The following is a 9294-nucleotide window of genomic DNA, read 5'->3' as shown; positions in this document are numbered from 1 at the left end:
CAGTGGCACAGGGCTGCTCTTGTGGCTGATTTACTAACTAGCACAGCTGGGTTAATTTGTTCCTGGTGTAATGTTTGCTTCCATTGATGCTGGATGCATGACACTCTTGAAAGATTAATTTTCAGAGTACCAAGAGCTTTCTGCTCTTACTACTAACCAAATCCAACTCAGTAGAGTTGCTCTTCTGGACCTTACCACTCTAAGATTTGGCCACGTTCCTCAAATATCACAGCACTGCGGTGAGTAGCATTATGTTGGCATTCTGGCCTCCTTCCCTGTGCTTCCTTCTTCCCCAGCTCCCTCCCCTGCTGGGAAAGCCCTCATCATCCCATTCCCTCTGGGCTATCTTGCCTTTCTGCCCACAGGCTGCTCACGACCAACTCTTCCCCTCTCCCTCACACACCCCTTGTGCCAGAGATGCTCCTGAGCTGCCCCAATACCCTCCTACACAGGGCTGCCTGCTTCCCTTTCTCTCTGTGCCTCAGGAAATCCCCCTTTTTGAAATGTGTGCCCCGAACCCTCCTCCTCTTCCTTCTGAAAACCACTGGGGTTAGCCTTAGTCCATGGTGCCACACAGCGCTTCCTGCAGCAGCAGCAGCCCTGGAGCAGGGATTCCTCACAATGAATCCCCCAGGAGCACCAGGACACTTTACTCCTGGCTGCCCTTCCCCAGGTGACAGCCCCTGTGGCTGCTGTGGATGTGGGCTGGGGTGCTTTGTGAGGGTGGTGCATAAGGGCATCACACCCTGACAAAAACACAGCGGGCTCCCTGGAGGGTTGCCGGGCTGCAGCATCCGCACCAGGCAGCCACACTTACGCTTGTAGCTGCAAATGTCACCATAGAAACTCCTCCTCCACACACTGCGCTGGGCTGCGTTCTCACCTCCAGCACACACCTCCCCGGGCCTCTCTGCTGTTTGGTGGGGCAGGATTGCTTGGCAGGGAATTATTTAGCCTAATGCATCCCCTTGCATATCTGAAATTGCCTAGAATTTAAAATGCTAAATCAACAGAATCATTTGATAAGTGCAAACGCTGTGGTTGTGTAGAGATGTGTAGGATAAGAGTCTGCCTGCTGCAGCGCTTCCAGGCTGCAGTTATCACAGAGCCGTGGAAAGGTTTGGGTTGGAAGGGAACTTAAACCCATCCAGTTCCAATCCCTCACCATGGGCAGGGACATCACCCACCACATCTGGTTGCAATGTGGAAAAGGAAAGAACAGAGCCTGTAGGGCAGTACCCGTGTCAGCACCACGCTCTCATCCCAGGCTGCACTGGCACGACAGCTTTAACACGGCTGTCACATGACAGCCCTCAAGTGACCCTTTAATTCTGCTTCCCTCTGTTTAATTACTTTTCTTTATCTCTGGATCATACCAGCTCTCTGAGGCCTTTACTTCTGTGCCCTGTTCCTCCCACGCCATTTCTGGCTGTCCCCCAGCGCAGCCAGCCCCTCCTTGTGGGAGTGCTCGGTTAAAAGACAGCAATAGATCATTTAGCAATGAGCCTGGGCCTCGCTCCAGTGCCCACTGTAGGTCACAAGCTCGGCATCTGGCACAGCCAGCATCTCTTGTGCTCGCCGTGTCCCCATGTCCCTGCCAGCGTGGGATAGTGTGTTGGATGTGGGACTGTTTCTATTTCGGTTCCTCACCATTCTCGTTTTCAGCTTTTCCTCTGATCAATATGGACCTACGGAGCATAAATTCAGCCTGGCTGGGCCTCATCCTCCTCTGCCATAGGTCACGGACTGCAGGGCTTCCCAAGCTGTCCCCTGGGATGTCTGAGCGTGAGCATCTGCACCCCCAGCAGAGGCTGCACCTGGTCCCTGTAGGGCCCTGCTGGGGCCAGCCCTGGCAGAGCGGCTGCAGGGGATGAGCCACCCCTCCTGAGGAGCCACATGGATGTTGGCATCACTGCACACACCTTGTATTGCAAACAGAAGTATCTGTGCACCCAGCTTCCCTCTCATCAGGTACTAATGAGGTTTCTATATGAAACGGTGCCTTGCGTGGCAGATGGTGCCGGGTTAGATCTGCATTATTCCTGTTCTGCTGATTCATCTCTCAAATGTGCAAACTCATGTGCTGCCTGGCTGTGCTTGCTGCAGGGACCCCACATGGATTCTTTCACAACAGACCTGCCTGGCTGTCATCTGGGGGCTGCAGCTTTGTCTGACATTCAGGGCGAGACCTTCTGCTGGTCCTGAAAATCAATATTCAGCCCCAGCACTCCCTGACCAATGAGGCAATTGGAACATATTGATTTTCATTTCTGACTAAATGGAACAGGCTTCTGTTGTACCTCATAATTCCTTGTATGGTGACCAGTGCCAAGGTTGGGATGCCAGCAGTGTACCAGCACTGGGACTGGGGCAAGCAGAAGGGCTCAGGTAGGGCACAGAGTTGTGGGTCCTACAAGACCTATGCACCACGATCCCTTGATTTTGGGTTTGTTGCAGGGTATCGTGGTGTGTTTCTGTAGCAGCTTCACTTTTGTGCTCTACCTGTGCCCTAGGGAATTCTGACTTGCCTTTCTCTGTTGCCATTAAATGGAAGGAAACATCGTCCTTTAGCAGCTTGCTCTGGTGTGTACCCTCAATGACAATCTCAATGTCATCACAGGAAGGAAAGCAACTTTTTACATAAATAGCATTATGTAAATAAATATTTACAAAAAAATAAATATTGTAAATAGCAATAGAGCAAGGGGAAATGGCTTTAAATTGAAGGAGGGACGATTTAGATTGGGTGTCAGGGGAGAGTTTTTCACAGGGAGTGTGGTGAGGCCCTGGCACAGGCTGTCCAGAACAGCTGTGGATGTCCCCATCCCCAGAGGTGTTCAAGGCCAGGTTGGATGAAGCCCTGGGCAGCCTGATGAAGTGCTTGATCTAGTGGTTGGTAACCCTGCCCACTGCAGGGATGGGTTTCATCTAGATGTTCCTTGAGGTCCCTTCCTACCCAAGCCATTCTATCATCTTCCTTTGTTTCCCCAAGAGAAAACACTTAGTACACGTGACAAGGCCGAGCCTTAGATGGTGGCACTGCCACTGAACCACACTCTGCTTCATCCCCAAGTACCCTGGCACTTCAGCCCATGTTCAGGACCCTGTCTGACAGCCCATGAGGAGCTTCCTGGAGGCTGTATTTGCCAGTCAAGGAACAACGTGATGGTGCAGGTGGCCTGTCAGAGCAGGAACACCATGTGCATGCTGCGAGTAGGCCATGTCTGCTCATCAGCAGCAGGACAGACCCATCGGAGGGATGTGAGGATGTGCCCTACACACAGTCTGCAAGATCTAGTTATCTTCTCAACCAGCTTGAATCAACCTGAAGTGACCAGAAACCACTTAAAACATTTAACAACTGAGGGGGAAGGTGCAATGTAATGCATTACCTCTTGTCCTACTGTCCTTCCAGTGCAGGGAGCTATCCCAAGGTCAGCCATCCACAGCCTCGGCACTCTTGCTATTGCTACAGCTACTGCATACTGCAATTAATTAACTAATGCTTGAGCAGTGGCAACATTCACAGGCATCAGCCTTGTGAACAGTGTATAAAAATAGCATTTTCCCAGTCTAGCAACCAGTGAGGGTATTTGAACTCTAACTCCTATATTTCAGGGCCTAATGAAACTGTACTGTAAATTGATGGGTGCCCTTCAAGACCTGGGAACCACTATAGAAGGGTTCTTTCCTGAAAACTTTTGTTGGAAGCACGTACTTATCCTTCCCTTAGACTCTCCTTTGTTTTCAGCTTGAATACTGATGGGGAAAGGTGTGATAGATTGTGAGCTTTGGGTTCTATTCAGGCAGGCTCAGCACGACATGCAGGATATAGATGCTGGCTGCAGGAAGAGCTGAGCACCTCCTACATGTTGTGAGTGGACTGTCCCTCACCACTCATTTCCCTGCCTGTGACCCCCTGGTGATGATGTGCCTTGTACAGACACCAACCATGCTGCCAGCACTCAGCCCGCCTCTCTGCTGAGGTGGCAGCTCTTCTGCAGGGCACACGAGACACCAATGCTGCAGAGCATCATTACCCCAAGATGCTGGTGGTTGAATCTCCTTCCCATCTGTCGCCTCTTCTTCCCATTCCTTCCCTCCTCTCCCCTTCCCTCATCTCCTTCCACCTCTTTTGAAAGCCTAATTTTGGCTTCTGGCACAAAGCAGCAGCTCACAGTCATTTCAGGATAAGCATCTATGTGTTATCGTTCACTCCAGGTGGCTCACTCTGAGAGGGAGGACAAACTTCTCCTGCATCAAGAGAGATTCTGATGCTTGGGTCACATGCCTGGAAAGCCAACTCTTTTTCCATGAGAAGGACCTGAAAGTCATCTGAGACTGCTTGACTTGGATTGCTTAAGTCATCACCACTTTAAAAGCAAGTAGATGCGCCCATTTAAAAGGAAAGTTTTCCTAAATACACATTTTTCATAAGCAAGCTGGAGCTGGAATAAAACAAGGTAGTGATGCTTCAGAGCTCTAGAACGTCTCCATGGACACTGTGTATATATTATACTCATATCCCTGAGATTATTAGCAGTTTCTCAGGCTGAGCAGCAAGATAAAAGGCAATCTTGATGGAGTGTTGTGAACTGTAGATGGACACCAAGGAAAATCTCCATGGGCATCCTGCATCCTCTGCCTCCTGCCTGAGAGCCAGCCCTTCATTCTCCTATAGGACACAGAATTTAATTGCTGCCCATCTAAGCTGAGTGAAGGCAGCCCATACAAGTGCTGGCTTCAGCCTCTGCAGAGCCAGCAACACACACTGCTGCAAGCGGACATAAACCAAAGGCAGAAACCCTTACCCCAGCTCTGATCCCAGCAGGAATTTTGCCAGGCACTTCCTAAAACCTTCACTGATGGCACCCAGTAAAGTTCTGCAAGCAATTCACATCAGGATGAAGCTAAACGGGAAAGCAGGTTAAACTCAGCAGTTGAGTCTGAAGAGAAAATGGAACTGGGGAGGGCAATGTGAAAGAGAACAGACAGCAGTAAGTACAGGCAGATGTTGTCATGATGAATCCCACATGGCTGTAACAAAGTGGTCCCGAGGTGGTTGTGTTCGTGCTTTAACAGCCCAAGGGGATCTGGACAAGGGCTGTGTTCTCCCCAGCCCACCTGGGGACACAGATGACAAATAACTTCATCCTGGTGTGAGTATGGAAAACTGCATCTCTCCCTCCGCCAGGATGAGGACAGCACAGTTTGTTACACAATCCCTGGAGACTGAGCCAGACACTCCAGGAATTAAACTTTCCAGTGTCCTGGAAAGCCGGATGGTAGGGAGCTCACACCCAGTCCTGAGGAACTTGCTCAGGACTCCAGGCTGTGACTTTCATGTTTAGTTCTGTTGTTTCCAGGACTGTTGCTGCATGTAGATTACTTGTGCTTGAGACACCATCCAGCAAGTCCAGGGCACCATGAGTGGGGAGGTGGACCATCAAAGTGAGGCTGCTAATTACATCCAGAGGTTAAAGCCATGCTTCCTACACACTTGTTTTAAACAGCTACTGAGTGCAAGAGTTACAGCTCTGAGTATTAGAGGCCCACAAAGCCATAAGCATCTCCTGCAGGAGTGACTGTGCTGTTCAGAAGAGATGATGTTTTCACCATGGGGTGGTGACACACTGGAACAGGTTGCCCAGGGATGCCCCATCCCTGGAAGCATTCAAGGCCTGCAAATCTCTGCTTTTCCAGTGAAAGCTCAGCTGCCAGTGATCAGAAGAAGCTAAGGCAAGTAATGCTGCACGCACATAGACATACATATATTTACCACCTTTTTTCCCCTTTCTGCAGTGTTAGCCCATCTGTACAACAAGGGAGAAATGGATGTGACGTGCATGCTTGACTACCAGGCAAGCCAACCTGAGATTCCAAGGTGTTAACCACAGCTTGTCGGTTCTCTGGAGGTTAATTCCTTTCTTTAACCCTGTGTCATCCCAATGGATTTGCCATTGTGCCCTCTGAAAGCTGCAAAGTAGAAAGCTAACATTAGGGTTTATAAAATAAAACAGATGGTAAAGCTTTTATAACTGACGCGGCTATGATGAGTATCTCAATAGTGTTGAAGTCCTCTTTGTTTTATTATTAAAAAAATAATCTTACTAAATGGCCAATTTTGGATGTAGTAACTTCACACCTATTTTATTATTTGGCAGGTGCCAAACTAAGGCCCTTAAGCATCTTGACCTTGGAGCAGGATTTGCATGTGATTTCCCTCAGCTGCCAGTGAGTTTAGAAATTGATTTGCTCTCCTGGTCACCTTCTTCCGTTGTGGCAGCTTCTAAGGCAATTCTCCCCAGCCATTCTGCAAACAAGCTGAAGTACCAAAGCACAGAGTCCTGACTGCTGCTTGCCTGCTTGGTCTCCATCCAGAGCCTGAATACAGTCGTCTTGGGATGAGGAGGCAACCCCATGGTCTCAGCTGTGATCTCCCACACCATTAATGAGATTTCTTTCCTGTTACCACTAAAGTGTTTAGATGTAGATCTGCATTAATATTCTGCATTTCAGTGCTAAGAGAAAAGGTCTCTTTCTGGGTGCTTAGCAATGCACACACACGAGTGGTTGTATAACGCTTTACGTCATCAGCGTACCAACTGCAGCAATCAGAGGTATAATGCTAACCACTGCCATAAAATGTAGAAGTCCTGGAGTGACTGGGCAAGCAAACAAGCCATCATTACAAAGGGTTTGAATGGGGGTGAGTAGTGATCTCCAGCAGTCCTCTCCTGGATCTCTGCTGCGGTTAGGGCCTAGGGACAGCTTCAGCTGACTCACTGCACATCCTGAAGGGGAAATGAAGCCCCAGCCCACCTTCAGCCCCCTCCATGCAAAGCAGTGACTGTGTGTACAGCTGTGGTATCCACCCATGGGTTTTCAGCACCTTCCTTGTCTTTCCTGCCACTTTATGCCAGTGTAAATTTGGACAACTTTTGTTTATGTAACTAGCTATCCTCAGAGAGTGAGAAATAAGCTGGGTTTTACCTAGACCTCCTGCCTGGCCACAAACTGCTCTCACAGACCTCTAGGAAGAGGCTTTTAGGTGATGCCATGCTCCAACAAACTCTTCATCTTCCTGGCTTACATAGTGCTGTATCTGAACACCCAGCCTGCAGTTAGAGCCCCAGCTCTGCAACCACTGGCAATCAGTTGACCTAAATATCTACTGCCACTTGCTGAAGCAGGTACCTGAACCTGAGGGATGCAGCTGACAGCTGTTCACCCTGGAGACTAATGGCTAGGGACAGCACATGTGGAAGTCCATAAGACTTTCCCACAGGCAGTGCAAGTGAAAAGAGAGGAGAGGTGATGAGAGGTGTCAGAAAGACAGGCAACCTTCTGCCTGCAAGGGAAATGGTCTCCTCCAGGAGGATGGCAACACCTGGGGCAAAGGGGAGGTGACTTCTTGCTGAAAACCTTTCAGATGGCAGCAATCAGGCTGGTCCAGGAATGTGCCTGGAGGATGAGAGGTGCAAGCTTGAGCACGAGGCACAGTCGTGCCCTCTTTTCTTCTCATGTCTGTTAGGCCAGGGAGTGCTTGTTTATTCCTTGCTCTCAGCGTCCCACTACATCACACAGACCACTCAGAGGGTCAGTGTTCCATCCTGGGTCCCACAGAGGGGATTGCCCCATTGCAGCCCTGCAGAAGTTGTGTCAGCATGAAAGCAGGTGATCTGGAAAAATAGATAAATTTAAAGAAGTACTATGAATTCAGAGCATGGGATCTGAGCTTTTCCACACCCCTCCAGACTGGGAGCAGGATGCCACAATATCACGTGCCTCATTTTTTGACAGTGAGATAGGAGCACGGAAGTGCAGAATCACAGAATGGTTTTATTTGGAAGGGACCTCAAACATCATCCAGTTCCAACCCACCACTATGGGCAGGGCTGCCAACCACCAGACAAGGCTGCCCAGGATCCCATCCACCCGGCCTCGAACACCTCCAGGGATGGGGCACCCACAGCCTGTGCCAGGGCCTCACCGCCCTCTAAGTAAAAAAGTTTCTCCTAACATCCAGTCTAAATCTCCCCTCTTTTAACTTAAGGCACTTCCCTCTTCTCCTCTCACTATCTGCTCTTTCCTGAGAAGGAAACCCCAGTCTGAGTGCCTTTTATTTGCTTTCTGTGTCCCATTCTGGCCTTTCAGCACTTCCACCATCAGAAAGAAGGCGCCCACCTAGCAGCAGCCCAGGGAGACTGAGGGTGTGGTGCATGTTCACAACAAAATATCCTTATGCTGTGGTTACTTATTAAGCTATTCCAATTTACTTCATTCCGATCTTTACACCAGCAGCTTTTTGTACAGGACTACAGGCTTTCTGATGATCCATATCTGAGCGATGCTGATGGTTGGACCAGAATGGGCACGCAGTGTAATATAATTGAAGTACAAATTGTCTAAAATGGTGAAAACCATTTTATATTTTTAGCCTTCTGCTTGCGAAAGGCCTTAAAAATACATTAAGTCCCACATGACATTGTGCATTTATCCAAAAGTCCTAGGTCAGAAGTAAATGCAAGAAAACAGAGAAGGTAATTTATCATCTTGTAAGACATGAGTTCATTTTGCTTCCCATAGCCATCTGAAAGGCAGGCGGATGATTTCTGCTATGATCTCGGAGCCTGCGTGGAGAGGACCACTCCCAGGATCCAGACAGCTCTCTGAGGAGGCAGTGAGTCACCCATGAGTGCCTCTCTCTTCTCCATTGATTGCAGAGGAGATTGAGACAGCTGACACACAGCAGCCTCGGGGTGACTGGGGCTAGGTGAATTCTGCTCCTGTCGAACAAGGTTTGATTCCACCTTGTCTGTGGTTTACTGTGTGGGGTGATAAAAGCAGCCCCAGCTTCCAGAATGAAGTTCAGAGTCACCTTAACCCAGGTGAAACTGATACTCAGTTATCCTTGTTTCTCCTTTGCAGAGAGGGCATGACACGCAGTCTCTTAGTTACCACCTCCCATCAGAAATGGGATGTTCTGCCTTTAAAGCAGGGTGGCTGGCATAGCAACTAATGAGAACTGAATTTCCTGCTATCACTGAGGTTGAAATGGTTCCTCAGGGAACCTCTTCTCTGCGCTGAACTCCTGCTCACAAGTCATGTATGAATGTGAGCCCCTTCACTTCACTCGTCCTGCTGGAGTTTGGTTCTGGAGCATAGAGCTGCAGAAGCATTTACCAAGCATTTACTGGAGAGACCAGCTCTCTACTGGAGCCTCAAAAGCCCTTTCTAAACTGCAGATGCCTACTGAGAACACAGAGGGAGCCTTCACATGGGGCCATGGGA

At 49.3% G+C, this 9294-nt stretch overlaps 1 long non-coding RNA gene across 1 annotated transcript; it reads left to right on the top strand.

Moving 5' to 3' along the window:
* The first annotated feature begins 1695 nt into the window (after positions 1-1695).
* Positions 1696-7112, top strand: LOC116652986. The gene is made up of 3 exons (XR_004306277.1): positions 1696-2388; positions 4222-4997; positions 5803-7112. It is a non-coding gene; the product is annotated as an uncharacterized LOC116652986 (long non-coding RNA).
* Positions 7113-9294: the final 2182 nt, after the last annotated feature.

This window comes from Coturnix japonica, chromosome 2, assembly GCF_001577835.2.
Source record: "Coturnix japonica isolate 7356 chromosome 2, Coturnix japonica 2.1, whole genome shotgun sequence".
NCBI lineage: Eukaryota > Metazoa > Chordata > Aves > Galliformes > Phasianidae > Coturnix > Coturnix japonica.
Note: the sequence above shows the minus strand (reverse complement) of the source record. Positions and strands in the feature narration are given on the sequence as shown.